The sequence below is a fragment of the Pecten maximus genome, chromosome 3 (genome assembly GCF_902652985.1).
Source record: "Pecten maximus chromosome 3, xPecMax1.1, whole genome shotgun sequence".
NCBI lineage: Eukaryota > Metazoa > Mollusca > Bivalvia > Pectinida > Pectinidae > Pecten > Pecten maximus.
In genome coordinates, this window is record NC_047017.1 from 11832843 (window position 1) to 11838990 (window position 6148).

Here is a 6148-nt window from a genome sequence, read left to right on the forward strand (position 1 = left end):
ATTTCCCTTTAGCACTAGCCATGGTGAAACGTCCCAATGACCACTGGCCATGGTGAAGCGTCCCAATGACCGCTGGCTATGGTGAAGCGTCCCAATGACCTCTGGCCATTGTGAAGCGTTGAATATATAATCAGTTTTGGACGATAAATCCGCGCATGTGATTTGCGTAAAAACACAATATAAGATGCTGCTAAGTCTGAAAAAATCACGTTGTTCCTGTATCAAATAAAACAAGGAGTTGACCAGAGAAGGAAAAGTATATGTCAGGAGATTGCTGGGAACTAACCCTGATTAGTTTCCAGCAGTCTGGAAAAAAACTTTGTTCACGTATCAAATGAAACAAGCAGAATTAAGATACTGTGTGTATTCATTTTATAATTTCCTCAGCCATCCTGTAAGGAATTACATAGAATGAATAAAACTATCCCTCCCGCATTTGAGTACGGTGAGGGGGGAACTTCTGTTGACCTTAACAGGAAATTAATTGCTTTCTATTGTTTTCAGATTCTGGCTTTCATCGACTAACAGCACGATTGACTTTAGTTCTAAAGTATATGTATTAACCATGGTTTCTCCAAACAACTCTTTAAAGCTATGACCATTCACATGACACGAAGGGAGTCACATGTGCTATCACATAAACTAAAAACTCGCAAATAAGACAAGGCTTATTTTCTTTAACAGTAAGCAAATACAGGTTTAGTTTTATTTAAAACTTATTTTCAAACGTGTTGATGCAGTTTTAATTGTAAACGTTCCACTACAATAGCTTATTGTCTGAAATAAGATGACTTCCAGAACGAACTCGTACGGTCCGTGAAGTATTGACATACGTGGTATATCGCCCGTTAAGGTGGTTTTAAATAATTTTGATAGAGTAGAAACAGATGTAAAGGAATAACAACGGGCACGTGTTATCTCTTCGAATCAGACTTTTGGAACAGTATTGGATGCTATAAAATCAGCTGAACACTATACAAATGTATATCATATTTTCAATCAAGGCGTATTTTCAAGTTATTTTACTCGTATGAAACTACAGGCTTTTTTTGCGCTTTAGTATATTCCAGTGAAATAGACGTCAACTCCACAAGGCTATTGATTACAGAAACCAAGCATATCGTGAAACATATGAACGGTCATATATTCTCAAAGCCTGAATACTGGAAATGATATGAATATCTGTAGTAGGTTTGACTTAGGTATCATATATTATATATCTATTATGTACTATTATCACTGCATACTAAACTATAAGATAATATCTATTGTGTTGCATCGTAATGTGAGCTGGGAAGATCAGTTTTCAGAATACCTAACAATTTACTAATCCAGCGGCCAAGTTCGTCTCTGATTAAATAGAAAGCCAAACAAGTTTAACTTCTATATATTTCTTCTTGTTCCAGAGATGAAATAAAAATATCAAATTTGAAATGTTTCCATTGATAATTTCTAATTCCGAAAAGAAGCCCCGATAGATTGGTCTGATAAAGATATATGAAAAAGAGTTATGTGATGATGTTTGTTTCCTCGGTGTGGATATGACATAAACAGTAGAACTTGGTAGTGTGTGTTATAGGCACGACTGTTCCGTCATTAAAGGCTTTATCCTATATGACTCCTGGAAGGAAACCAAGTCTATGAGAAGTTAGACTAGATAACCTGCCGTAGTTTTCCTACTCTCCGCTAGGCTTCGCCTCAAAAATATATGTTCGTATTCATGGGCACAGCCTAGCGGAGAGAAATGGTATTAAGGCAGGAAATCCAGTCTGATGGGCAGTATGAGGGTATTGTACCTCTCTAGACTAATAAGACTTTTTCGGATGTGCTTCACACATTAGATTGACTGTGATAGGTGCATCAGTGAATTTTATTTTGCGACAGGAAACGCTTTACTCTCAAACGGTCTGAAGAAGGCACACACTTTAATTTACAAATCGTCGTTTATATTTAACAAATTAAATTTTAAGATTGATATCCCTCAAAACCAATATTTCCCTAGTTAGAAAATGGACGCTTGCTCGTCATGTTCGTGGTGATATGGTGAGAGTTACGTTCGAGCAGTTCCGAGTAACACAACCACCTAGCTCTTCTGTATATATCGACAAGGAGTGGTCATCTGGAAAAAGTAGAAATATATTGATGTTTAAGCTTGCTTAACCTGCCGATCAATCGGCCTGGCGTAAGTGTTGGTTGTTTGATATCAATCTGAAACTCGATCGACCTTAAAAGCTCGTAGCACGAACATAGGTTACTATTTTATGTAATATTCTACATTGGATGCTTAAATACTTATAATATTGGTAACTGGACCTAAATAATTTCCATCCATCTTGGTTACTTTTAACTAATATGTAATGAAAAAAACGCATTGGCAAAAATCTTTCCTGATTATTATTTTTAAATAATTTTGTAACTGGTCTAGTTGTGTTTGTGCTAAGATCTAGTTTAAAAGGACAACATAATCAATGTACAGACAATATCTACAGAAAGAACACACACCAGGGCACCAGACCAAACACAACACATCACATACAAGACAGCAGACCAAATACAAGACATCAGGCCACACACACCAGACCAAACACACCAGATACAAGACAGCAGACATCAGGCCACACACACCAGATACAAGACAGCAGACATCAGGCCACACACACCAGATACAAGACACCAGATACAAGACACCAGACCAAATACAAGACATCAGGCCACACACACCAGACCAAACACAACACACCAGATACAAGACAGCAGACACAAGACACAAGATACAAGACACAAGATACAAGATACCAGATACAAGACAGCAGGCCACACACACCAGATACAAGACACCAGATACAATATACCAGATACCTAACATCAGGCTACACACCCCAGATATACAAGCATCAGGACTAAAGTTTAGTCATTACATCTGTAGTACAGTTGTTTGCCGTTCTACTTTGTTAGGGTATCAGTCCGATTCAATTCATACTTTGTTTCTTTTATAAACGCCTCTGAAGATTGCAGTCGGCAGCGCCACCTACTGGTTCTGAGCCATACTTTGAAATACTGGAACATCTGTAGACTGTGAATGGTTTTCAGTATGTCCTTCTGGAAAAGACAAAAATATTGCATGTATAACGATAATATGTTTACAAACACATAGTTGTGAGGAGAATATTGCATTCAATATTTTCAATTTAAACTATGAAATAACGAAGGGACATAGCCTATAGAGGTCTTTGAATTGTATAAAGTATTTCCAATGCAGGCACAGACGAAAGGTACTGTTTTACTATAATTTCCTCATTTCTTACACATCTTGGTCAAAGTTCAGTACAAAATGTAAATTAATAACTAACTTAGTCTAAACAAAGTATCACGACATGGGAAAAAAATAGTGAAAAAAATGTGACACATTGACAACCTGATAGGCATAGCATCATGGACTGTCATTCAATACACAAACTAAACCCGTAACACGCATGACGTAATATATTGTTACATATGTGACAGAATAAAACGATAATCCATTTATTTGGTATCATCTAGGAGTCACCAGGAAAGCTGAAAACGATATAGATTTTCCCCGACACTTCTTTTGTTAAACATATGGCTCATCTCTTCGATGGCCGACTTTTTATTCTTACTTATTTTAGAAAATCGAACACATTTTAAGATTGCATTTTTGATGAGTAAAGGTGCGGCCTATAAATGAAGCCTCTAGTTATGATGTTTTGTTAAACGGGAATAATCGTATATTAGGTTATGAAATAGATCACACCTTCCCGAATTGTGAAGCCAGGCAGATTTTTTTTACATCACGGTATTGATACGTATGCCGGTAATTACTGATTTTATCGAACATATCATATAGCTGGATATTTTTGCGGGCATGCTATGCTTGCGTTGTCCCCATGTAGAGCCCCAGGATAAAAAGATGTTTTGTTTACACAGTCTCCAAAGGACACATATACCAAGGTGTTTATGTTGAGAAGACATGATATGCTGTGTAAAACAATTTGACATCTGCTATCCAAACTTCAAAAATTACAATTGTAAAAATGTGTAATAAATCATAACTAGCTCAATGATATTAGGTAAAGTTCTACATATATATAGTCAATTATTGCATTTTTGCCGGTAAATTATAGAAAAATATCAAACTAATAAAACTTGTATTTTCCCTGCAGCGATGAGCAGTGAAAATATTAGATTTTGCAGTGAAAATGAAAGTTTTTCTTTTTTGACTAATCAGAGCGAATCACTCGTGAAAATTTCGATATGCTGTCATACTCGTGAAATATATGTTATAGTCAATGGGAAACCATTCTATTTATTTATTTTCTGCATAATCTTATTGCATCATGTGTGTGCTGTTTTCTAAGAGATGGACACGATGGACACTTGAACAATAATACGAAATCGTTTATTTGTTTATAATTAATTACTTATCGATTGGTTTTCTAGTTCTACATGGTATGCACTTTTGCTGTTATTTCATTTCAACAAATTTTATTGACATGATGTTAATATCAATTGGATCGAATAACAGGCAAGCCTATATAAATTCTTTCCATGGTGGATTGAGTGATCGAATATAATTACAATCTTATAAATTAATTGGTCTAAATATTTTGAAATGAAATACATAATATAAACAAAGGAATTAAAGGGAAGTAACTATTTTTCTAACACAAGATAAACACAGAATATGTTACATAAAGCACTTGCACACACACATACACACTTTAACATAAATATAAACAAATATAACAGTGATTCAGTTCCGAATGAAATAAATAAACAATTGTAGACATCAAAGTTAATCAATATAGAGACAGTAACAGGTGGCTAGACCAAAAGTCCATGTGCTTATATTGCACAGGTCATCACCACCTGAGCTGTATAGGAATTTTCTATGCATACAATTTATGTGATTTTAATAATACTGTAGTTAATGACTTTATTTGCACACTAATTTAATATATAGAAAACAAGAACTAAAATCAATGCAAGTATATTTGAATACATAAATAAATATCAGCTATGTTCAACTGGGTTCATATACATATATACATGATATTTAACTTAAGTTAAAAATTATTAATTTTATTAAAAAGTAGTATTTTTCAAGATGAACAGTATGATGGCTTTCTAGATCTTATATAAGTTAAAACGATGAGATTTTCCTATAAAATTTTGGACATCATTAAGTATTACTCTGTTAATATTTCCATCACAACTAGGACATCCATTTAAAATAATGTTAATACAAATATGGTTATGGTCAATATTAAAATCATTGAGGGAAGTAAACAAATGTATCAGCAAATCATTATATAGAGGACAATCTAGAAAAATCGACCTAAAGTGTGTTTACAAAACTTTAGATGTACTTTTTAAAATGGGGGTGTCAATGTAGGAAAGGTAGTTGATAGCTTTACCATCTATTTCTTCCCTTATTTTGCCCCCAATTAACTTTTGTTACAATACCATGTACCAATTTTCGGAGTTGTAGGTTAGTATTGGTTAAACTAAGAAATTGAATCATTTAGATTGGGCTTCAACTGGATTGCCACTATTTGTTTAGAACACGTAGTTATTGCGAAAAGTGGTTCAAGCCCTTTGTTTGATAAATCTTAAATTGATGGGAAGAACTTTACCCAGGGAATTTATAATGTTGCCCAGATACTTAAACTCACTAGTGCAACTTACGTTGCTGATTCCAATGTAAAAATATATATTTTATTTATGTGATTAGAGGACTGAGATATCATGAATTTAGTTTTAGTATTTTAAGAAAATTCTAGAGAAGAGATGGTTTTCCCTGTACATTCTTTTGATGACATTTAATAACTTTTCTACACTCCGTACTTGGCAAGGTTAAATAAAAGACCAGTCCGCTGTAGAGCTAGTTCAATTATTGAAATCTGAATAAAGCAAGCAGATATTTTTCTCTTGTCACCATAGACATATAGGGTGATCAGGGGATTTAGAACAAATAGACTGTCGGATGTTTGATGTTTTTTTTAGTACATAGCTTAAGTTAAGAGCAAAGTAATTGGCAGCAGACTGGTCACTATCAACATCCAATACAAGTGTTTAAAAACGTTCTATAACGTCGTGCCAAGAGTTACTGGGTGTTCTTGTTAAACTC